The following is a 27,788-nucleotide window of genomic DNA, read 5'->3' as shown; positions in this document are numbered from 1 at the left end:
GACCATGGCACCCAGCGCCCTAGTCCCTGGCCCTATTTTGGGCCCGGTCTCTTTTGGGCATCGGGTCTTTAATTTTGCAATTCGGGAAATAATGTTTCCTGGTCGGCCTAAGGTCAAAAAAATCAGTCTATCAACCCTAATTGACAAGTATATAAACTATATTTCCCCTCCCATTTGAGGAGGCAAGAAAGAGGAAGGAAATAAGTAAGAGCAAGATGCGGAAGCAATATTCAAACATTCAAACATTCAAGCATTCAAGCATTCCTTCAAGCAATTGAGCATTCTAAGTCTCCATTCAAGGCTAAGTGTTGCATTCAAGACAAGGATTCAACCATTGAAGAGGAGATCACATACAACATACAACATACTACATACATTACACCTTCGCATGTAAGAATACAAACATTCTTACAACAAGGTATCAGTACTTGTTTACATTACAAACATTTACATTTACAGCATTCTCATTTCTTGGTTAATTCCAAAACTGGGGTTTGACCTAAAGGCAAACCCCTCATCCCTAACCCCCCAATCGTCCTCTCTTTTCTATGTGTAGGTTGCAGGTATGCGGCTGTAATTGAAGATTTGGAATCCTTGTGCAGAGACGAATAGATCCCCCTTCGTTTCGCGGATTTTTCGGAGGACCGTGTGCACGCCGGGCACCATCGCCCTGTCAACTTTCACTCAAATTTGCAGAATAGCACTGTCTTGACATTTTACTGCTAATTCTAGGTCCACAGCTTCATCCCATATCCCTATCTATGTTTATAAGCGAATCTTTCTTGCTTCTACATAGATTCCTAGTTCAATCATTCTATCTACATTTCTTTACAAAAGAGGGTATCCTTGATGTCTTAACCCTTGAAACTCATTTAGAATCCAATCCTGCATTGTGTGGGATTGGATCTTATGGTTTTCAACCCCTCTTTTGAATGTAAAGTCTCTCCTAAGTGAACACCATCAACCCTAGTGACCTCCCTTCTCTCCCCTCAGAGTTGGGGAGGGGAGAACGACTAGGGTTCGATTTTTCCGCTTTACATTTTGGTGAACCCGACGTGAAAATCCTAATTCTGATTATTCATACTTAGATCTGAAAAATTTGCTTCCTTAATTACATTTCCATGTTTGATCTTTTGCAAATTTTAGAGGCTAATTGCATAAAAACCCTAAAATATTCTTTTTAGTAATTAAGCTTGTGAAATGTTTAATTGTTAATGCTTGTTTCAGATCTACCCTTCTATTGCAAATTGTCAATTCATATTTGTGCTTTAATTCTGAAAATTAAGTGGTTAAGTGTCAAAACCCTAATTTTTAAAACCCTCTTGATTCAACCTTTGACTAATAATTTCACTGATCAAAACACCTCCAAATCAGCTGTAACTTTGGATTCCGCAACAAAATCACAATATCTCTCATCCCTGAAAATTTGGAAAAAAGTTGCGAGGACCATGTGCACCCTGAGTGCCATCATCCCCGACATTTTTTCTGAAATTTCGGGAGCTAGATCTTACTGTATTTTTCTGCTAAAATCTAGAATTTTGGCTGATTTTATCAATTTTAACACTTTCAAAATTAAAGTCAAAGTTTGTCTAGCGATTGCTTGGATTGAGGCTTCTAATCATTCAAAAATCATTGAAATTGAAATTCATATTAAAATTGTGTTCCTTACTGTACTAAATCTGAAAAGTGTGTTAGCATTCATTCGAAATTTCAGTGCTTTAATCAAATTTTTGTAGTTTGTGACTTTTGAAATTAAGTGTTTAATTGCAACAACCTTGATTTCCACCTTCAAATTTGAATTTTGCATGAAATCGAGTCAAATTTTAAATTTCAAAGCCTGCATTACTTTCAGCATTCCCTCTAAAATCATAAAATTCAAAATTCCAGTTTCCTTCTCTTTTTCAAAATTCAAATTTTACATTTTTCAACAATCTTGGTAGGGTTCAATTTTGAGATTGCAACTTTAATTTGGTCTATCTATAGATCGTAAAATCACTCAATTTTTTCAGATTAGCTTTAAAATCATCATAACTTTCATCCCTGAAAATTTCGAAAAAAGTTGCCAGGACCGTGTGCACTCCGTTCGCCATGGTCCTGGACATTTTTTCTGAAATTTCGAGAGATTGTCCTGATTGTATTTAACAGCTTAAATCTAGGAGATTGGATGATTTTATTGAAGTTTACTACCTCTAAAATTCAAAATCTTCTCTCTCTCTTTAGTGCATGAGTTTTACAACAATAAGCCCTACTTACACTATTCCCGTTAGACGAAGCCTTAGAATTAAGTCTTTCCAAGGTTTAATTACTGAGGAGATGGAACCTAATTTGAATGGCCTTTTTAACGAGGACATTGGTAATTCCTCTAATCCTCTTAATGATGAAGAAGCTCTCCATGAGGTTTCTGTAGAACAACTTTCGAAATTGGATAACCAATTTGATGATTTTCGACAATGGATGTCTCAAGAATACCCCGATAGCGAAGCTCTTTCATTAATTGAGGGTCTAAAACGTATGGTTCAAAGTGATAAGAATGGAATTGATATTTTTCGTGGTATTGCACACATTGTGGATTCGAATGTGATGCTGATGAAAAGTTGCGCCGAAACCTTAGGTTATACACAACCTCCTACTCAAGTTAATCATTCTATTCCTTTGACAACTTCTATTGCTAGTATACCTACTTTTACATCAAACATAATGACTACTTCAATACAAGACATTCCTCCTATGATCAACAGTCATGGGGGCAATCCTTCTTCTTCAATCAACCCTCTTCCTTCATTCAATCCAACTTCTTCATTTATTCCTTCAATAAGTGTTCCTATTATATCTCCACAAATGAACATGACGCAAGGAGGCAATTCGTTTAATCATTCCATTCCTCCTTGTAGTGTTCCTCCTTTCCAATCATCTCCTATGACTAACTATCATAGTGTCCCACCACCTTACTCTCAATCAATACCTTCTTTCAATAACATAATACCTCCATCACAATCTAACACGTCTAATATGAACTCTTCGACTGAAGCGACCATTAACAATCTTGCACAAACTGTCTCTTCTTTACAGCAACAAATTGCCTCTATGAATCAATCTAAGTTTAGTGTGCCCACATTTGATGTTGCGAGCCCACTTTCTCTTGACATTGTTTGAGCTATCCCCCCTAAACATGTTGAAATTCCACATTTGGAGCTTTATAATGGTAAGGGTGATCCTCTAACACATGTTAAGACCTTTCAAACAATATGTACCGATTTTGCTTATGACCAAAGATTGCTTGCAAAACTGTTTACTAGAACATTAAGAGATAAAGCCCTACAATGGTATTTCTCATTGCCTTCTTATTCTATTACTTCTTTCGAACAACTTGCCAATGCTTTTATTCAACAATTTCAAAACAATATAAGTCCTAAAGTTACTTTGATTGATTTAATGCATTGTAAACAAGGTGTTAAAGAAAAAGTGACTGATTTCATTGGTAGATATAAGCATTTGTATGCTCAAATTTCTTTTCCAGTACCTGACAATGATATTCAAAGAATCTTTATTTCTAATTTACAAAATGATATTAGAGAAAAACTTCTATTTTCTGAGTTTACTGCTTTCCAACAGTTGTGCGCAACTCTTCACAATTATCAACTAACTGTGAGTCAAATGGAACAAGCAAATCCTATGGCTCCGAGTGATAAGGGTGATAGTAGTCAACAACCATTTGGGAAGTTTAAACCGAACAGAGAGTCCATTAAAATCAATGAAAACATCATCAACAACAATGTGAATGCAGCATCAGGTGTGCCTCCTATTTCTAAGTTTTTCAAGAAAGAAAGAAAGTTTACTCCTTTGAATGAATCATTGCATAGTATTATGAATAAGTTATTGGAACAAAATGTGCTTACTTTTCCTCCTATAAAGCAAATAGATCCTGTGAAGATTAATTCACCCTATTTGGATAACAAATCTTTTTGTCAATTTCATCGTCATCCTGGGCATGATACTGAAAAATGTTTTGCTTTAAAGGGTAAAATTCAAGATTTGATTAATAATAATACTATCTCTGTTTCTGGTATGAATGATAAAGGCAACACATCTGTAGCTCCTCCTAACCAAAATCTTAAGATTTTCACTGATCCATTACCTTCTCATACCTCTAATGTGATTGATACTAATGACTCCTCTGTCTCACCTGATGATCTTGTGTCTATGACTCCGAATGTGATTAACTTTGTGGAGCAGCAGAAAATCCCTAAAGAACCTTCCATCACATTTGATAAGGATGAGAACATTCCTCCTCCTCAATCTCCTCAACTTCCTACTAAGACTAGATGAAATCGTTCTGCACGTGAACGCCGACGAAAGCGTCGTCTTAGAGCTCAGGCAACTGCTTCTCAAACTTTGCAATCCCCAAAAACACCTTCAGCCAGTATTATTCCATTTTCTCCTCAGTCGAAAATTGAGCCAAAATCTCCTAAACATAAGATGTATGATGGTCTTGATCCTGTGCGAGTTAAAGATCCTATTTTTATAAATCTTGATGATGATATAGATGAAAATGTTATTCATGATGAAAACGTTACTCTTGTTCATTCTGATAGTGAATATGAATATGTTGATGTTGATAACCATTTATCTAACGAATTTTCTAAAGCACTTTTCCTAGCTCCTAGACAAGAACAACGTGGCTCGGAACATGAACATAGCCCTTGTTTGGATCTTGTGATAGCTCCATCTGCTGTGTTGGATGTTCCTCCTCTAGCATGTTTCCTACCTTCCCGAAATATTGATCAGCAAGATCGGGGGGTAGATGACGTGCTAGACTAGTTTCATTAGCATAGTAGACTCTCTCCTCCTCTCTTGATCTCTTTTGTTACTTCTTCTATGTGTTATTCTCATTCTTCTATTTGTTGTCCTTAGTGTTGTCTACTTGAGGATGATGCAAAGCATTGAGATCTCTTTTGGTCTCTCTCATGTTGACTCAAAAGACACATGTGTTCCCTTCTTCTAGGTGACCTTCCTTGATTGGGGAATGAAGAACAATTATGCATACATACATATGATATACATGAATTATCATACAACATATTGACCCCGAGGAAAGCGAAGTCACCTCGTTCTTTGTGTTTTGTTTCTATTATCCTTGGGCTTATCTCACACTTGGGGGCTAAATCCTTGTGATAACGTGCTCTTTTCCCTTCTCATTTTTATATGTATCACTACCTTAAAGAAATCACCCCCGATGAGGCGTGTGCGATCGCTTTAACGTAGGGGGGCATACATTACGTTCATATCTTTTCAAGATACTTGAAAATTTCTTGACAAATTTAGCTTTGCCTTGAAAATTTTTGATATCTTTCTTGCATGACTCATAGTGAGGGAACCTTACTACTGACAGTCATGGTTCTCCCTCGTGATCTTCCCTTTTACTTTGTCAATTGAATTCGTAAGATCCTTAGTCCACTGGGGGCTTGGTGTATCTTGCCTCCTTGACATGGTGAAAGTTTTTCAATGTTGTTTCCTTGTACTTTACCGGAAGTATAAGCGTACGCTTATACTCCCGCTCAAGTGGGGGCTAAATGTAGCGTCCTAAAATTGTGACACTTGCAATTTCAACTGCATTTGGGTCTTCATGATGGTGGCGCAATGTTGAACTTGAATGGAGACCTCGAAACCTACTTGTAACACCAAAAACTGCATTTTTCTGCACCTTGGCATGATCCCTCCTTGCACCCTGCTGTCCTGGGAGGTGGGACCATGGTGCCCAGTGCCCTGGTCCTTCTGGACTAGGGCGCCCAGCGCCCTGGTCCCCCAGGACCATGGCGCCCAGCGCCCTAGTCCCTGGCCCTATTTTGGGCCCGGTCTCTTTTGGGCATCGGGTCTTTAAGTTTGCAATTCGGGAAATAATGTTTCCTGGTTGGCCTAAGGTCGGAAAAATCAGTCTATCAACCCTAATTGACAATTATATAAACTACATTTCCCCTCCCATTTGAGGAGGCAAGAAAGAGGAAGGAAATAAGTAAGAGCAAGACGCAAAAGCAATATTCAAACATTCAAACATTCAAGCATTCAAGCATTCCTTCAAGCAATTGAGCATTCTAAGTCTCCATTCAAGGCTAAGTGTTGCATTCAAGATAAGGATTCAACCATTGAAGAGGAGATCACATACAACATACAACATACTACATACATTACACCTTCGCATGTAAGAATACAAACATTCTTACAACAGGGTATCAGTACTTGTTTACATTACAAACATTTACATTTACAGCATTCTGATTTCTTGGTTAATTCCAAAACCGGGGTTTGACCTAAAGGCAAACCCCTCATCCCTAACCCCCCAATCGTCCTCTCTTTTCTGTGTGTAGGTTGCAGGTACGCGGCTGTAATTGAAGATCTGGAATCCTTGTGCAGAGACGAACAGATCCCCCTTCATTTCGCGGATTTTTTGGAGGACCGTGTGCACGCCGGGCGCCATCGTCCCGTCAACTTTCGCTCAAATTTGCAAAACAGCACCCTCTCAACATTTTACTGCTAATTCTAGGTCCGCAATTTCATCCCATATCCCTATCTCTGTTTATAAGCGAATCTTTCTTGCTTCTACATACATTCCTAGTTCAATCATTCTATCTACATTTCTTTACAAAAGAGGGTATCCTTGATGTCTTAACCCTTGAAACTCATTTAGAATCCAATCCTGCATTGTGTGGGATTGGATCTTGTGGGTTTCAACCCCTCTTTTGAATGTAAAGTCTCTCTTAAGTGAAAACCATCAACCCTAGTGACCTCCCTGCTCTCTCCTCGGAGTTGGGGAGGGGAGAACGACTAGGGTTCGATTTTTCCGCTTTACACCCAGTATGATGGAAATTGATAAGACAAGAAATTTTCAATCTACTTGTTTGATCATGATAGTCACAATGAATGGTAGTTTGGGTTCCTTATTTTGCAGTTTTAAAATTTGTAAGGATTCTATGAGTAAATGCAGATTATAAGTTCTTGGGTAGTTGGAGAAGACATTAATGAGATGAGGACAATGAAATAACTCTCTTGGAGGACAGGGGTAAGTATATGTTAAGGTATGATGGTTGAAATACTTGGTATTCTCACAATGTTAAGGCTAACATGGAGTTGCTTGAACATGTAATTTGTCTAGTTAGAAGTTGAGCTCAAGTAGAATGTGAGCTCAAGTAGAATATGATGAGCTTTAAAATGAGAGAGTATCATATAGTGAGAGGTGAGTTGGTAGTGAAGAATAAATCACAGTATGAAGCTCTCAAAAATGATAAATGATGAAGTGAGAGGTTAATCCAAGTCAAGGATCTAGAAAAAGGATGTGTTGGGGGTTTGTTGAGAACAAGTTAAGGGATGTGTAAGGGGATTTGTTTCCCTGATGTATGAATGATCAGTCATGAAGAGCATCAGCTAGATCTCTTTGCATCAACTACATAATAAATATATGATCAATAACACTAGCATTAAAAAAGCAAGTTCACAAGTCCAAAGGAGGATTAGTTTTAATGTATAAAAAATGGTCATCACCTGAACTACCTACAATACCCTGATCATGGCCACTAGGTTGATGAGGGCGCATAAAATCCTGTAAAAACAACATGTACATATTTTAGTTAATGACATAAAAGAGAATAAAATAGAAACCATTATTGAACTTTTGCTATAATTAAAGCTTTCATTAATCCTTACTTGCAAGTTATGTGTTGTCAACATCAATTGTTGCACCATGCCTTTTATTTTATCGGTCTGAGGGCTCATGGATGCCAAAGAAAGAATCTCTCTATTAATTTTTCTAATAGACTGTTTCATCATTTCTATAGGGTTTGTGGTAAATCCGATGTCATCATCACATAATACTATTGAGTCCACATCCCTTTGAGGTGCTCAGGTACTGCAGGTCCCTTTCCCTTTCCCTGAACATCCGTCTATGACAAGAATATTATTAATACTATCAAAATTACTCCAAAACACTCAAGAAAAGAACATAATAATATAACAGTTTGCTTCTATCTAATTTGTACAATTACAATGAGGTTTACCTGCTCAGTAGAAGTGTCAAGACCTACATCCTTGTCTGTGCTATGTGATGGATCCATCTCACCATGTGACAAAGAAAAAATATAAAAAATATTAGCAAAATTAAACCAATAGACTTAGAAAAAAACTTAATAATAAAATGGTATATTGGAGTCATTAGATGGAGGTTAGATTAAATGGTATATAGTACATAGCACCCCCATGATAGTAACTTTGTTTGTATCTATACGATTCAAATTATAATTGATTAGTAGCTCTTCCCCTGTAGTTATTAATTTTATCACACATACGAATACATGATTTCCCTCATGCGCCTCAAATATGCAATTAGGTTTCTTATTAGTTGACCCAGGTCATGTAATATTTAGAAAACCTACAACATTCCCTGTTGCTTTTGGCCTTCCATCAATGTATCAAGAACTTGTTTACTTTGATCATTATCTTTCTGTTGTATATAATTTGTTGATAGTGTATACCTACGCATACTTTTTTTATATCAAACAATTTGCATCCAACTTTTGTAATTGTAACAAGGTCTGACAAACTCCATCAATTCAGCAACTTTGTTGTAATAGACCTTTATGTCGTCCATGGAAAATAGGCCCAAACCATGTAATTATGAAGGTGTTATGCAATATATCCTATCGTTAACACCAAAATCAATGTTAATTGGAGGAAGTTCCTTGGATACCCATTGTTTCTATAGATTTTTGTACCTCAAGGGCACCTCAATGTTTCCTTTTGTCTCATCATCGTAAGAACATGACCCCCCTTGAGCAAGGAAAAATTCCATGTGTTTATTGAATTTTCTTCTAATATTTTGACCTCTAGTTTATCTCCCTATTTTAAATCTACTTCTTGTCTCACTTTCATCTTCTATTCTTGCATTTCCCTCACTCGAGGAAGACACATCTGACAAATACCTATTTTCTGATAGATGTACTCCATAAAATGAGAGAGTTAGTTGGTAATGAGAGAGATATTTTATAAATGAGGGTAATGTTGATGAAGAAGTCAACCCTAAAGTTGATGTTGAGATTAAAATTTGAATAAGTCCAACTAGGGCCTCAAGTGTTGATAACTGTATTAGATTTACTGCTAATGTCGAGGTGTGAAAAACTAAGGAAGTTTGTTTTCCTAGTATTTTTTTAAAAATAAACTGTTTCTATAGGGTGTATTGACTTATACCCATTGATCCATGAGACTGTGCAGGATCCTCGTGAAAAGGGTTCAGGTTCCTGCATATGTAATTCAATTATCTTATGTTAGCTAAAAATTACATGATACATATACTAAATATTACATAGTACACAACATGAACAATATGCAGTCATCATAATCATTGTATATTTGTTTATTCCTTACCTTTACTTTATGTAGACTATGCAGGATCCTCAAGTAAAGGGTTGCTGATGTCTGTAATCAATTACCTATTTCCACCAAGGGTGGCAGCATCACACAAAATATACATATGAAATCAGCACCAACAATTGAGCATCATAAGCATTACATTTGCAATTTGATAAATGATAAATACATATGTATCATATGCATCATAAGCATCTCATATGTATCATCATAAACATGTAATCCATCAAATATATATCATAAATCACCATCTATCACATAGCTAATAAATAGTCCACATAATGAATTAATTATGTAACCATATAAGTCAAATAAATTTCTATCAAGAAATCAATATTAAATAGATAATATACTTATCACATACATCATACATTTATTCATGTCATTGATATTCTTCTTCATCCAACTCATCATCACGACCATCATGATCATCATCGCCATCATCATCATCATCGCCATCATCATCATCATCATCATCATCATCATCATCATCATCATCATCATCATCATCATCATCATCATCATCATCATCATCATCATCATCATCATCATCATCATCACCATCACCATCATCATCATCATCACCATCATCGTCATCGTCATCGTCATCGTCATCATCATCACCATCATCGTCATCGTCATCACCATCACCATCACCATCACCATCACCATCACCATCACCATCACCATCACCATCACCATCACCATCACCATCACCATCACCATCACCATCACCATCACCATCAGCAGCAATAGCATCATCATCATCAGCTTATTCTTCTTCGTGAACATTTTTTCGTTAGGAGCATCATCAACTAATTATCGATCGTGATCATCATCTACATCATCATCTACTTCTTAGGTATCTTCTTCTTCAATCAAATTATACTTTATTGGCCTTCCTCTTGGATCTTGTCTAACAACAAATGACCAACTTGATTTTTGTGGAACATCTTAGTAAAATACCTACTCACATTGGCTTGGAAGAACATAGGGCTCATCCCCAACTGGCTCAAATGACCTTGTATTAACCATTGTAAATCCATCATCATGTTCAATAATAGTTCTATCAGGATCATTTTTATTTTGTCATAGCCTATACCATTTGATGACGAACATAACTAATTTGAAGGAATTAAAGTCACATTCAAGTATATCATCCAAAATGTCATAGTATCAATTTTGAGACTCTTGAGGATGTATGTCATTTCTAGATGAAATATTGGTCACCTCAAAGACTACAGTTATCCCACAATCACAAATTTTCTTCATGTCATCCAACTTTTTGATGTGAAATTTATGACCATTGAAGTACATAGCCTTGTAGTGTTTGACCTACAATATCTCAAACATGTAAAATTAATGCATCATGAGTTGATAAACATATGGGTGATTAATAAATTTATACGTACCTATAAATATCTTAAACCATGTGTGACCAGAATGTTGACATTGTTCAATCCATACCATCATCCAATCAAGATTGTTTGCAATATACAAATGTAGTGCATCCCACTCTCGACCAACTGTACAAAAAATAAATAGATGACTTACAACCGAGTTATTTTGAAGATTAAGATTTAGTTAGATACAATAGCATCTTATAATTACCTCTCACTTTCCTCAATCTACCTTTCCCCATCAAGTAGTCCCCTTTGAATTTGTTAATGGGGTTGGGATCCCAAATGCAATCTATGTGGATTTTTGCTACAAACTTAGGAAGATATTTAGTAATGTACACCATAGTCTGGTATATTTTATACCCCTCCACCATAGAACCCTCAGGATGTGCTCTTTGTTGAACCAAAGCCCTCAAAAACTTTCAAGTACCTCTCAACCATCCACATTGACCTAGTGTGTACAGGTCCACACAATTCAATCTCCTCAACTTGGTGTATGAGATAATGTTCTTGTGCATTGAAAAATGTTAAAGGTGGACACTTTTGCATTTCACACATTAGATGAGGAATTTTTCTCTTCCAATATTTTATATCTTCTTTATGGATTTCTCTAGAGGATAACCACCTGCAAGAGATTCAAGACGTAAAAATATATAAATGAGACTTTACAAAATAATAGACAATATATTACATAACAAGTAAAACAAATCACAAATATAATATCTATATAAAAAATTGAACCAACATCACTACTTACCTCATGTATTTTCCAAGATCATATATGACTTGCTTTAAATTATTGTCGAAGTGGTCTGGGAGAGATAGAGGTAGAATGTACTGCGACAATTATAAAATGATCTTTTCATTATTTTCTAACTTAATACAATGAAAAGTACATGTGCAGTATACAAATATATAGTAAATACACAAGAATATGAATTACCTTAATGAACGTATGCCAATCATGTGTTTTCATCCCTGACCCAGATTCACTTTTCTTTGATATGAGATTATTTATGTTTGCATCAAATTCTGTGGGAAATCGAATTTTTCATATGACTTCCTTTATAGCATTGCTTTTCTACTCTGTTAATAACCAAGGAAGGGCACTTATATTAATCTAGTCTCCACTGCTATTTGATTGAATGAATTTTTTCATTGCATGATTGGATTCCTAAATGTCACTACAAATTTTGACATTTTTTTCTTTGTCACGCCTTCCATCAAATATTTTCTATAATGTCTTTTTTATATTCTTTCCAATATGCATAGTATCAACCAAATGCATAATTTGTAGCTTCTCATAGTAAGGCAACCTACTAAATTGTCTATCATAAATTTTTAATCCCCTTGGAAGGTGGTCATCCATGCCTTGACGACCTTCACAATCATCAATTACATCACCAGTAAACAAAACACAATAGAAAAATACAAATTCCAAACATAAACCATTAGATGGAATGGCATTACCTCGACGGTCAATTCTATTATATTCCAATTTCCATAGGTGAGGTTTCATTCTTCGTGGCTTTGATGTAGTCTCTTCTTTCCCATTGGAAAGATGTTTTTGAGTATTCTGATACTTCTGATTTTGGTGGAGGAAGTGCCCATACTCATCAAACACCTGCTTTCTTAAAAAAATTGAATGACGAGATTTCATCTTTGGACCACATACTGGACATGCAAATTTTCCCTTTGTTTGAAGACCTAGAAGATAATGTATAATTCGATTAAATATGTAAATTTTTATAATTATAATTATCATGTGCAACTTGAACACTATAACATACCACAAATATGTGTTAGCCCTAGGGCATCGTGTATTGTCCATACAAGCATTGCATGGAATTGAAATTGTCTTTGTCCTATTGGTCTAGAGACATCATACATGGTGACACCATTCCATAACTCCAACAACTTGTCAATAAGAGGTTCAATATATAAATTCATATCTTTAACTTGGTACTTACCTAGTGTAATGAACAAAAACATTATCTAATTATTATGACCATTTTCCTACAATATTTATAATTAAATGTAGATGACTATTAAATGAGAAAATACTTGGAACAATCATTGCCAACATTATGTGCTCCCTCTTTATTGACATCCATGGAGGAATGTTATTGTTTATAACAAAAATAGGTCACACTGAGTAAGCAGATCTCATCTCTCCAAATGGATTGACACCATCTACTGCCAATGAAAGCCCGAGATTACAAGGTTCTTCTTTAAAGTGTCCCCACTTTTCCTGTATGTCCATAAATGTTGAACCATCCACAAGCATTCGAATAATGATATCTCAACTTTTATTGCATGTATGGTAATCCATAAATTGTGCGAAGCTAGTGCACCTGAATAATCATTGTATACATGGAATAATGAGACTATAATGAAGAACCTTGCAAGACCCCTTTTTTGTTTATTTGATCTGTTCGATATCTACTAATATGACATTCAGGGCATTCTGTTATGAATTAATGTTGTTAATGATATATAATATGATCATTGGGACAAGCATCTATTGCTTGATACTCCATTCCAATATCTTTCATAATGGAAGATAATTCTCAATATGAGTAAGGTATAATATTTGATGGTAGTTAAAAAAACTCACCTATCAATCTAAAGTGAAAAATAGAATTTATTAATATAAGTAATATTAATGGTACATGATTCACCATTTATTAACTATAATGACATATATGACATACCTTAACATACATGAGATTGTTATGTTGGATAAACCATTCCTAACCTTCAAGTTTACCAACAACAATACAATGGACAAAAGAGTTGTTTGGGAGCCTTCATAAAGGACCTCATATGCCTTCTTGAGTAGAGGTAAATCATGAACAACATTAAGGTCATCTTGACCATCATGATCACATGTACCAGTACTAAATGTGTCATGGATCAATGTATTTGTACCATCTTCAATTGTGTTTTCTGGTGCATGGTCGTCATCTTCCATGGGATCATTATCTTCAGCTTCAATATTCACACCTCCATGTTCCTCCACTTTGATAACCATATTCTCTGAGTTGTGTTGGTCCATATCATGTGCCCTGGGGTGCTTGACCTATATAAAAATGATCAACATAAATAAACCATGATCATGATCTCATCATCAAGTGATTTCTTATGTATATAAATTGTTAAAATGATATAATGAACAACTTACCAATAGACGATAATCATGTCCCCCTTCAATGTGACTATGTTGCCTACAATGTTTCTTAGTTGTTTTGATTAGAAGTCTTCTAGTCTTTAAGCCCTTACAAATTTTGTAGGGACAATAACATTTTCCATCACCTTTTCTTTTCAAGTTAGACCACAATCTAGAAATTGTCTCCTTATTTTGTTCTTCACTAATATTATCTGACATGGTCTTTCTTCACAGGAAAAAAATCAGGCTATGGAAAAATTGCAAATCAAACCAAAACCATTTAACTCTTCTTTTTCATCTTAAAATATTAAACTTAATATAGAACGTATTTAGTGTAGCTAGTGGTCACAAATTCTTTTGAGATGCATGTTCAGTCATTAGATGTTCAACATAAATTCTCTTTCCTCTCCCACCAACTCTTCCTCCCTCCCTCTTTCTTTCCCTAAGATGTTGAGTGCAAATGCTAAATGGTATCAACAAAACTTCTCTCATCATGATGTTTATAAAAATACTTAAGGAGGAAAATAGTTGGAGTGAGATGATTATAAGTGCCATCAACTATGCATTGGAATTATTTTGAGTGCAGTCAACTTGACTAAATTAGGTAGATTCATTGAGGACAACTCATTCAACAATCATATTTGCATCCATAGAATTAGGCACTAAACACAGGGCTTCACATTAGACTTTAGTTAGTGATTGTGATTAGTAACCAATCAGATAAGTATATCTAATATCTTCTCATGTAATCTGAACATTATATTGAAAACTTTGATCTGAACTTAATGTTGGGTTTTTCCTCCAATCTGGAGGTTTTTCCAAGGTAATTGCGTGTGTTTTTGAATATGGGAAAACAGGTTTTGATGGGGACCTGAAACCCAGTACAGTCATAAAATCAAAAGATAAACATTACAACATAGCAAAAAGACAATAAACAAAAGAAAGACAGCTAGTGAACCAAACACTAGCAAACAAGAGAATGCGGATTACAGACCAAAAAAGACTGACAGTAGTCTAGGCTTAGGTTAATTTCTGAAGCATCTCCGCCGTGAGGTAATCTGCATGTGTTGTCTTGTGTTTTTGCTTGTATTGTTTATTTTTGAGTTTTATTATTACTTTTGATCACTAAAATTATCACCTTCTATATAAGTGAGAGGGTGCCTTAAGGTGTTCATAGTGATCCTTGAGAATAAAATAAACTCATAATTTTAGTAATTCACTATGTTATAAGTAAGACAAAATTACTTAGAGAAGTGAGGACACGTTTGAATTTTATAACGTGTCTAGAGTTTCTTCCTAGACGAGATCTTACTAGTATATTGATGATAATAGATTATTTATTAGAGTTTTTTCCTAGTTCAATTTTTCACAAGGTAAATCACTTGCATTATGTACTTGTCATGTGGTGTTTATTTTATATCTAGTATATAATTGCTAACTAAGTTTTTAATTTGAATAAAGGGCCTTTTCACCTTCCCAATTTATTTGATTCAAGTCCTCTTGAGGTAAATGCCATGATATTGGACAAAATGAAAAAATAATTAGAACCCAAGTTCCTAGCAAAATGAGTAAACAATTTCATCCCACGGCAGGCACAGTCCATATTTATAAACTGCAAATTTACCAAAAATCAAGGGGAAAAATGCTTAAAATTGTATGATCTCCTTGTAGTTACCCAAAAGATGTGATGTTAAATCTATTTCTATATATAATTCTTTGATGTATAATGAGAGTATTATTAATCATGTTAATACTGTGTGGTATTATAATTCATCCCCTTCTCAATGGGGCAAGATGTTTAAGAATATTTGGAACTCTCTTGTTGCTCCTAAAAAGAAAGCTTTTAAATGGTTGCTTCTACTTGATAAGTTACCTATCAGATATAAACATTATAATGATGTTTTTGGTAACATTTGCAATGTTAAAGTGACAGTTAGCATATTTTCTTTGACTGCTCTGTAGCTAAGGAGGTTTGGAAGTTGTTTGGGTTTATTTTTCCTTGGCATATTAGCATACTTGATGTTCTATCTAGTTTTATTAGAGGACTTTAAAAAAGATACGAATTAGTTTTGGAATTTGCTTTCATGTGAAATTATTTGGTACATTTGGAGGATTAGAAAGTTAGAGAAGTATCAAGGGATAGAAAGGGCCCTTACTGATTCTTTTTTGTAGACTCACATTCCATACTTAAGTTAAAAAACTTCGGTCTATGAATACTTCGGTCTATAACCTTCACAAACTAAGCAAAAAGATGTTGCAAGTACGGAAGTCTTCTTAGAACTAGTTATAAAGAACTTGAAATGTTAGTTATGAAATGATGCTTCAGTATAATATACCAAATTGAAATACTTAAACATAGAAAAATTGCAAAACGAACCAAAACCATTGAAAATTCAACACAGTAACATCATGAACAACAGTCATTGACAGATCACAAGAGAAACAACTATATTGGATCAATGTCAAAGCACTCTGATAAGATCTGATAGCACATAATTTTTCAAATTAATTATGCTCTTAAAAATGCTATTCTCTTATATTTTTTCTTTTGATTTTATACATTGAACACTTTCTATCATAATAATAGTTACTACTAGGTTTTATGTGATGGTTGACATGGATGAGCTTTCACTTTGAAAGGTCTTGGCAAAATGTATATTTCAAAAGCATCTCAGGGAACATATGAGAAAAGGAAGAACTCCTATGTATGTTAGAGGTTTTGTTCAGTTTATATTGAATCCATTAAGCAGATTATTAATATTCGTATTCCTAAGAAGAAGTAAAAGATGCAAGTAATTGAAAATTGTATTATCGGGTTAAGTTATCCCAATAAGAACACTTGAACAAAAAAGGCCAAAATTCGATGAGGGTATCATATACTGATAAAGGCAATGAAGGAAATCCATCGGCAAAGGTTATAATGAAAAGAAGGTCATCGACATAACCAAAGGGATCGGGATGTGTTATTTTGAGTTACCCCGATGCCCAAAAAAGACATCGGGAAAGCATGTATTGATGGAACATACTTGATTAGGAAAGCTTTGCCTATGGGTATAATTCATTCCAAGCTATCCCTATACTCGATGGAAGAGTTGGTTGATTAAGCAGAATGAACTGAATACAATGGGAAGAGTTCCACCAAAGGAGAAAGTCATCAGGGAAACAATGCTAATCTCTTTGAGCCCAAAGGGAGTATCGGGTTGACTTACACCGATACAACAAAAGATAAGTTATCGGCTAAGGATATCCCGATAAAGGAGAGTAAAGTACCATAATAAAAGAAGGGTTTTGTAGGTGGTGCCAAAAGGAAGTAACATCAGAGAGATATAGGTCATCGAGTCATTGCCATATCTGAATTCAAAACTGAAATAGTGATTTCTTATTTAATGCTTGTAGTAGGTATATCTATGGTTCACAAGAGGCAATTTTATGAGAAACTCATCAATGTAAATCTGTATGTAGATGCATTGGGCATATAAACTAAAACTGCCTAATCTAAGTGTCACACAAGCGAAAGATAATTCACAGAGAGAATAGATTGAGTTTCTAAAAACCAAAGTGAAGAATTATTATTACAAAGATGGACACTTCAAGTTTAGCTAGAAATAAAAGGGCAGCAAAGAGCGTCGAATCTAAGGGAAAGAAGACTAAGACAGAGGATGTGCCTCCTGTTAGAAGACTAAATGAAGAAATGATTCAACAAATGCAAGCACCCGGCCCAGAGTCCATGTAATGCCCCGCCAGGAAACCCCAAAGGCATAAGCCAAACCACAAGAATAGAGTGCAATCATTTTTTATTTTTTATTTTTTCAAAGTTACACCACATCAAGATACAACAAGATATCAAAGATTCAGATTACATAGCGGAAGACATCAACTAACACCTAAAGAGTTTCCCAATGAGATTACTTAAATTTCACAATTCACTTACTCACACAATTAATCCAGTAAGCTGATTATCTTAATAACGAGATAATTCTTAATCAGGATGATTTCTTTCACAAGATGGAAATATTAATCACAAGCAAAGGTTCAACCATTAAGATCTATTCATAATCTTCATTCAATCTTTTCATAGGAAATACAAGCCATACCTCTAATATTCTATCACTCTAGAATCATCATAAACATATGAGATCTTTTCAAGCGTGCTTAATTTTCTAACCACAACCGAATAGATTCCATTACTCTAAGGTACATTCTTTCATATACCAATTTATTGCATTTTAAAAGACGATTGCATACTAGCATCTACGATAAATCTCATCTAACCCACTTATGCATTCGATCAAAAGGCATTCAAGAAGAACTCCATATAAGCATTTAAAGTTAATTCCATTTATCCACTTATCCATTCTAACATAAGCTAATCATACATGATAAAGCTGAATAAGGGAAACATAAGAGAATAACATCACATAACACCATAATGATCTCGGAGTTCACCCCTAAAGGGCTACATCTCCGGGTCTGCTCAACTGCAAGACCCCTCTGATAAATAATAAAGTTAGGAATACAAGAGGTTACACCATTACAATCCAGCCATCAAGGCGAAATATAACAATATACAAATCACCACATCGGTCAATTAATACATAAACGATCCCTAAAAAGAAAAGGATCTAGCTGAACATAATCAAAGCTAAAAAAAAGGTCCATTGGAGCATCCACAAAACTGAGTCATCACCACCCAAGGTCTAACATGAAACTAGGTACCCACAAGGGCAAAGACAATAGGACGACTGACAAAAGTGCTCCTAACAGGACAAAACGACAACACACTAGCGAACGTAGGGACAAGTGTCATCACACAACCTGGTATGGTTACCATGGCAAGTCTTCATAGGTCCCGGCCCCATACACTGGGTTACCCTGGCAACCTAATCCGAGCTTCCGACCCATCCAAGCCTCATGTGGACCCACACATCCTGTCATGAAAACAAGGATGATGGTTTGCCATTTCAGGCCTTCCCACAACATGTCGAGTCTTTGTTAGCACTCGTCCCATGTGTGAGGCACATTATCTTACTTAGATATTACATTCTAATCTACTGATAGGTTATCACTTATTAGACTCACTTTCGATGGGTTACCCAGCAGCCACTTTGGGTGCGGCCCCCAATCGAAAGCCACTTTCCCAAACGACACTAGACTATACTCAGACGAACTCAAAACCAAGGAATAGACATGGTCAAATGAACGGATTTCAAGATGGAGAAATCCACCATTTGATCAAACATGACTTCATACGAGGTGCACTGACAGACGGTACTCAAACTAGAGACCTGACCGACTAAGGTCAACCACGAATCAACATTCGACACCCATATAGAGGATATGACCAAATACGACACCACCACAAAACAACAGTCAACTCGGGACCGAGGACTGATACAGGTACCCCAAATCATTCCATACGATAGGGTCCTAACAAACAAAGCATGACTTGCCATTACATAAGCAAAAGCGAATACAGAAGTAAACTCGCATAGGTAATATTCAACAGATACAATCTTTCTGAATTGATCTAAACTTTAAAAGTCGATCAAGCTTTCTACATGAGCTATAAGAGATTGCAGTTATCTACTTCATTTAAATATAGGTTGTTCTTGATTTTCTAACTCTCTAAGGTTCATTGTATCGAACATACAAAAATACGCCATAATGAGTTCTTTAACCAATTTCACTAGAATATAATTTAAACACCCATTAACCAATTAATTAAGATATTTAATCTTCAATTAAAACATCATTGACGTACTGGTTTAAAATAAATCCTACACATTTGTCTTTTCCAGAACCAATTTACACTATATAGATCAAGAAATTATACATATCTAGGGAAGCCAAATAAAGAAAATCCATTCCCAGATTAACAAAATGTTTCCTTGAGCATAAAAAGAAAATTACAAAAATAACTATTAATAAATGAATATAGTTAATAATCCGCTATTGATTAAATATAATCAAATTAATAATCAATATAAAAGAGACAGATTAAGTATTTAATTACCAAAATACGCATTAAAACAAGATGAGTTTGAATATTAACTATTGTATTTTAGTTTTTTAAAAAACATTATACAATAAATTAATAACCAATCATACTTGAATTTTTTTACTTAAATGCCAATATTTAATAATCAAAACTTAACAAAAGTATTAAACATTAAATAATATTAAAAATATTATATGCATTTTTTTTTTTGAATAAAAAAAATACATTTAAAAAAAAACATTTTTAAAAACTAAAAAAACAAAGCATTTTAAAAGGGTGGCGAAGGCTGGGCGCCTAAACCCTAGCCACAGGAGATACCCGCACGGGCGGCGCCACTGTGGTGCTCGCAGGTCCCGCGGTGCCCTGTGGCCACCGCGGCCCCTGCGGCCACCATAGTGAGCCCGCGGCCACTGTGAGCAGGACAAGCGAAGGGGAGGGGAGGAGGAGGCGGGTGGAGCTCCGCTCCCCGCTCTCCAAACCCTAGACCAACGTTTTATTTGCTAAAACAAAAATTTTGATTTACATAAAATTTTGAAATAAACAATTAACATTGCCCCCCATTTTTTTTTTTAAAACCAAAACTTGATTTACCCAAAAACTCCATTTTCCAAAAGAAAACAAAATAGAGAAAAGGGTTTTCATAAATTTCATTCCAAACAGCAAAACCTCCATTTGAACAGTCTCATAATGAGACTTAAAATATTATTTCCAGAATGATAAGGTTTTCTTTTTTTTTTTGTTTTTTTAAACACAATGAATCAACTATTTTGCAAGAACACCAGGCATGCATAGTTTTTAAACCCACAAATCCAAAATTAAATCTCAAATCAATTTAAGAAGATTGGATTTTTAGCAACAAGCATTTTCATTCAACAACAGACTATTTCCATGGCATCAAGGAAGAACAGTTAAGGTAATTCCTACCTTCATACGCATTCCTGGAAGAGCTGATGGAGAGCCCACCTGCCAGATCCAGAAGAACTCCTTCCTCCCAAAGACCCCCAAATTTCAATCCCAAAAACTTTCTCCAACAAAATATTTTCCAAAAATATCCATCCTCTCAAAAATTCCCAAAAATATTAGGTTATAAGGAAGAGTTGACCAAAATTCCATTTTTGGAATTAAAATTTTTATTTAAAAATAATTCTCAAAATTAATTCTTTTCTAACTATATCAACAATTAAATTGTTTTTTTTCAATTCCAAATTGATTTCCTCATTTAATTCAATTTAACCTTTCTAATTTCAAAAGCCAACAGAATACAATTAAATCTATGGCAATTAAATACAAAACTTTCTTTTTCGACAACATATACAAAATGCATTTAATATTCAAAATCAGCTATTTAATTGAACTTACTTTTTCAACAGCATATACAAAATGCATTTAATATTCAAAATCAGCTATTTAATTGAACTTACTCCCAATTTAAAACGAGCAATCCAATATCAACGAAAATCGCATAACGAAATCCCGATTAATCTAGTCCATTAATCTCTAATGCACAAATACATATTTAATCAAAATAATTACTAAGGACTAATTAATCAATTTAACCATACACACCAAGCACGCAAATCAAGAAAGTCAACCAAACAGATGACTCGCAAACCCGAACAAAAAGGGATTACCGACGATGACTGACGATGCTCACCTGAGCACGACTAGGGTCAACTAGGGTCTTACGACCACCTAATACAACTCTAAGGATTAAAAGAGGTACACTCAAACCAGCAAATCCAGGTGAAGAGGAACCTCGCACTCATGCAGCGTTGTACCTGAAATATCCTACAACCAAGAGTCATACATGCATATATATATAAACTTAATGAAAGCGTGAGCCCGATATTAATACCACGAAATAGGAACACTTAACAACTTGCATACAACTAGTGTGAAAACCACATCAACAGCTGTGCATTAAATCAAACATCTGACTATAACATAATATGTAGATAAACTAACCAAGATTAAACTCAGATTAGAAATTGATTAGGGTAGGGGTACTACATTCTCCCCCCCTAGGTTCTGACTTACTCCTGGAAGTCGTAAGGCTAGATGGAGAACATGTCGTATGCATCAGCCCTGAAACTCATTCAACAAATATGAAATTGCACATAGAAATCTTTCCATAATCAAATGAAATATTACTGCTAAATCCTCTACAATGCCATTACCCATTGGCAAGGTACATCTAAATCCATACATTCCTTAAAATATTCTAGGAATTATCCACAATCATAGCAGAGAAACAAGAATTTTCTCCCTTTCATTACACCAAATTAAAGCATTACAAAGAGGTAAACAACAATTACCATAATCATCTACCAAAAATGACAAGAAAACATGGCATCATGACCAATTTCTGTTACCAAGACATCTTTATCATAACATTTTATTGAATAGAACTAGCTTAAATATCAATTTCAACAACCAAATTAACTTTGATGAAATAAGAGCAACATAAATAACTCAATTGTTTACAGTTGCTAGGCATAAGAAATCCTTCCAAAGACTATGTCCCATAACATAGTGACAAGTTAACACAATTTACTCCATGTTACAAATAATAACCATCCACATAACTGGAATGCATAACACAAAAGGCCACATGTGAGCATGTCTAATGCTCAGTCAAAGATAACATGCATGATCAGCATCTCTATGCTTGATCTCAGAACACAATATGATCATAAATATCCAATATCTCACTCAAGGGCTCGATGGTGCTAGGCACACCATAGCAGTGCTACCTTCCATACAAGACCTTTGTGAATATCCCTTGTTGAGCAAGGTGGTTAGCCTCCAAGAGATAGTCACCACACATAGGTAGGTAGTGGGTCCTAGCTGCAACACAGCCTCACATACCCCCATCCTCAAGGTTCCCTACATCTACTTCCTCGCACACACTCTACCAATTCCGTATCATACGTCCTTGGAGAGGAATTTCACATATCAACACAAGACCAGCATCCGAAAACAATAAGGATAAACCAATTTAGCCACCAAGATACAGATGAATAAAGATAATAAATCATCACTTTCCAACAGTAAGGCAAGAAAATAATCCAGAATTGCAACACCAAATCAAAAGTGCAAAAGATCACAATATCGTGGCTAAACCTTCAAAGTCAACGTAAAATAAATTGCTGATCCCCAAAGAAATATAAATAATATCACAACTGCACATAACATCACTATGTGACTAGCATCTAGCCACCAACGAGGAAGGAAGGAACAACTGACTAGCTATTGCAGTAGCTCATCATATGGTGCGACCTAGTCACACTACCCACATGGCATGGCGGTGTGCACCTCGACATCACCTCGCATCACGTCGTCATGCGGCATGGCAATACCCCAAGCGGAGAACACACGCAATGGACGTATCCCGCATGGTATTGTACCTCACGGAAAAAGCACGCGCAGGTCACATCCCGCATAGCGACGTATCTGGAAGGATACTCGCCGTAAGTCAGAGGTATACATGACTAGGGTCCACCCACATGCCCACCAACACATACTAACTGGCAACACATGTGAATAAACCTACCTTTCATGAAGACAAGGCAAAGGATTCTCCAAATTACACCATCACTACACACCAGAATCACCATCCAAATGCTCAAATAGAGGAGAGGAATGGGCTATCACATATAAACCTATAAATAGATTCATCAAAAGGGAAAGTATTGAGTACACCCTTGATACAGTTTAGTAGTACAACTATATCATTCCTCGAAGTAGAGAAGCTAAAGTCGCTTCGCACCAACATTACTCATACGCCAATGCATACTATTCAAGGAATGGTTACTTCGAATACTACCCCATAACATACTAAGTTACCCACAACCCAAGGTTTGGTACTTAGCAGGGAAACAAATAAGCAACATCACATAAACAGTATGGTTTCCCATACTCATAGGCAACATATCCTCCATGGTTGATTACTTCACCAATCCATGGGCACATATAATAAGCACTGGTTTCTTACAATACACACAAAAACACCAGTACTGGTTTAGTCACATTTATGGGGAGTACTTTTCAGTACGCTAACATCTATTCAAGGAAGATTTTAATTATGCTTTCTATATAAATAACTGAATCAAGTTTACTCTAGATACAAGTACTGAAATTATTAACAATTCACAATTACATAGGGAAATAACATCATTCCTATATCTTTCTCAAATTTCACTATGCATCCGTAACTAAATTACTAGCTAAGCAAATTCTTTTCCCAAAGAGGACTTTCATCTATCACTATGAAGCCAAAATGCAATAGTACAATTTCACATGTTTTATAAACATTCTATTTAAATCGATGCATTCTTTAATACCATTTCTAAAAAATCTTATGATTAGGCAAAGAGAAGGGAAAGAGAGTTTGATAACCAAACTATTTCCTACAAAAAAAACGCAAGATCAATCAAGATCACACTATAATATAAAATTTCTCACTATAAGCCTATCATTTTAATTACACGGTTTTCATTTCGCTACCGTTAAGAAGGATGACAACCAGCCTAACAAAACACTTCCAATAATTATGGTTGCAACAGGAGGTTCTAGTTTTCCAAAGAAAACAGAGATCAAGACAGGCAATCTTTTCGATAATGCAAGACCTCTTAAGAACACTCACTATATAATACAATACAAACACATGCCATAGTTTGCAACCTATTATAGAAATCACATTACGATCAAAAGTTAAGCAAGGAGCTATCACCCGATTAAAACATATTAAGGCATGCACATCAAACAAGCTTTTCATCCGCACTTTCTAAACACATTAAGGTAATTACATATACCCAAAAGCGAGTTCAATGGAGCATTTGCTAAAATAAATCTTCAATCAACTGGTTAATGAAACACATAAAACAATATTTCAGGGAACACATTAGTACTCTCTCAAAGCTACAATAACATGCTCCTTTCAATACTTCTTCTACAAACCAAACAGTTTCACATAATTCAACTATTCGCATAGCAATGCACCTTACTAAGGTAGAATTTAATCATGCTACTCCTACAACATACACATGGAGAATTCTTTAAACGTACACATACAGTTTTCTCCCAATAACCAATATGAACTTTAAAACCCATAGCCCCTTTAATAATCTAAAAACACATAAGCGTCATAAGGCTCACACAAGGGTTCAAGAAGTCACACCCTTTCTCTCACAAACACAAAAACTCAAATCAGAGCTAATTACACATATCCTAATCATTTTAATTTCCAGAAAGAGAGAGAGGAATGGAGATAATCATTTAATTTTCTACAAAATAAGCATTCAATATCTACCATACTAGTCCTTCAAGTGGACAACACTAAGCTAGATCATAATTTTAAACAAACACAATTCGCATTTTCAGAATCAAGACAGGCACTGACCAACCCGAATGGATTAGTCTAAAGAGTACAACACTCAAAAAGGAAGGTACATACGACTCTCTATCAAAATATGAATAATCGTAGACCAAGACATCAATAAGCACACAATGCACATAAAGCATGATCAATCACTCAAAACACCAACATCAAGAAGGTGAAACCAAGGTGTGAACACACACGTCACACACAAGTTAAGGTCTGCTCAATCACTCACATGCAAAAGGAGGACAAGCATACACATAAGGTCGATACACCTCACACCAATAGAGGCCACACATGACACTAGAGATCCCAATGTTTGCAACTTGGCTCTGATACCAAATGTAATGCCCCGCCAGGAAACCTCGAAGGGATAAGCCAAAACACAAGAATAGAGTGCAATAATTTTTTTTATTTTTTTTTCAAAGTTACACCACATTAAGATACAACAAGATATCGAAGATTCAGATTACATAGCGGAAGACATCAACTAACACCTAAAGAGTTTCCCAACGAGATTACTTAAATTTCACAATTCACTTACTCCCACAATTAATCCAGTAAGTTGATTATCTTAATAATGAGATAATTCTTAATCAGGATGATTTCTTTCACAAGATGGAAATATTAATCACAAGCAAAGGTTCAACCATTAAGATCTATTCATAATCTTCGTTCAAGCTTTTCATAGGAAATACAAGCCATACCTCTAATATTCTATCACTCTAGAATCATCATAAACATATGAGATCTTTTCAAGCATGCTTAATTTTCTAACCACAACTGAATAGGTTCCATTACTCTAAGCTACATTCTTTCATATACCAATTTATTGCATTTTAAAAGATGATTGCATACTAGCATCTACGATAAATCTCATCTAACCAACTTATGCATTCGATCAAAAGGCATTCAAGAAGAACTGCATATAAGCATTTAAAGTTAATTCCATTTATCCACTTATCCATTCTAACATAAGCTAATCATACATGATAAAGCTGAATAAGGGAAACATAAGAGAATAACATCACATAACACCATAATGATCTCGGAGTTCACCCCTAAAGGGCTACATCTCCGGGTCTGCTCAACTGCAAGACCCCTCTAATAAATAATAAAGTTAGGAATACAAGAGGTTACACCATTACAATCTGGCCATCAAGGTGAAATATAACAATATACAAATGACCACATCGGTCAATTAATACATAAACGATCCCTGAAAAGAAAAGGATCCAGCTAAACATAATCAAAGCTAAAACAAAGGTCCATTGGAGCATCCACAAAACTGAGTCATCACCACCCAAGGTCTAACATGAAACTAGGTACCCACAAGGGCAAAGACAATAGGATGACTGGCAAAAGTGCTCCTAACAGGACAAAACGACAACACACTAGCGAACGTAGGGACAAGTGTCATCACACAACCTGGTATGGTTACCATGGCAAGTCTTCATAGGTCCCAGCCCCATACACTGGGTTACCCTGGCAACCTAATCCGAGCTTCCGGCCCATCCAAGCCTCATGTGGACCCACACATCCTCTCGTGAAAACAAGGATGATGGTTTGCCATTTCAGGCCTTCCCACAGCATGTCGAGTCTGTGTTAGCACTCGTCCCATGTGTGAGGCACATTATCTTACTTAGAGATTACATTCTAATCTACTGATAGGTTATCACTTATTAGACTCACTTTCGATGGGTTACCCAGCAGCCACTCTGGGCGCGGCCCCCAATCGAAAGCCACTTTCCCATACGACACTAGACTATACTCAGACGAACTCAAAACCAAGGAATAGACATGGTCAGACGAATGGAGTTCAAGATGGAGAAATCCACCATTTGGGCAAACATGACTTCATACGAGGTGCACTGACAGACGGTACTCAAACTAGAGACCTGACCGACTAAGGTCAACCACGAATCAACATTCGACACCCACATAGAGGATATGACCAAATACGACACCACCACAAAACAACAGTCAACTCGGGACCGAGGACTGATACAGGTACCCCAAATCATTCCATACGACAAGGTCCTAACAAACAAAGCATGACTTGCCATTACATAAGCAAAAGCGAATACAAAAGTAAACTCGCATAGGTAATATTCAATAGATACAATCTTTCCGAATTGATCTAAACATTAAAAGTCGATCAAGCTTTCTACATGAGCTATAAGAGATTGCAGTTATCTACTTCATTTAAATACAGGTTGTTCTTGACTTTCTAACTCTCTAAGGTTCATTGCATCGAACATACAAAAATACGCCATAACGAGTTCTTTAACCAATTTCACTAGAATATAATTTAAACACCCATTAACCAATTAATTAAGATATTTAATCTTCAATTAAAACATCATTGACATACTGGTTTAAAATAAATCCTACACATTTGTCTTTTCCAAAACCAATTTACACTATACA

This window comes from Cryptomeria japonica, chromosome 10 (assembly GCF_030272615.1).
Source record: "Cryptomeria japonica chromosome 10, Sugi_1.0, whole genome shotgun sequence".
Classification (NCBI taxonomy): domain Eukaryota; kingdom Viridiplantae; phylum Streptophyta; class Pinopsida; order Cupressales; family Cupressaceae; genus Cryptomeria; species Cryptomeria japonica.
Note: the sequence above shows the minus strand (reverse complement) of the source record.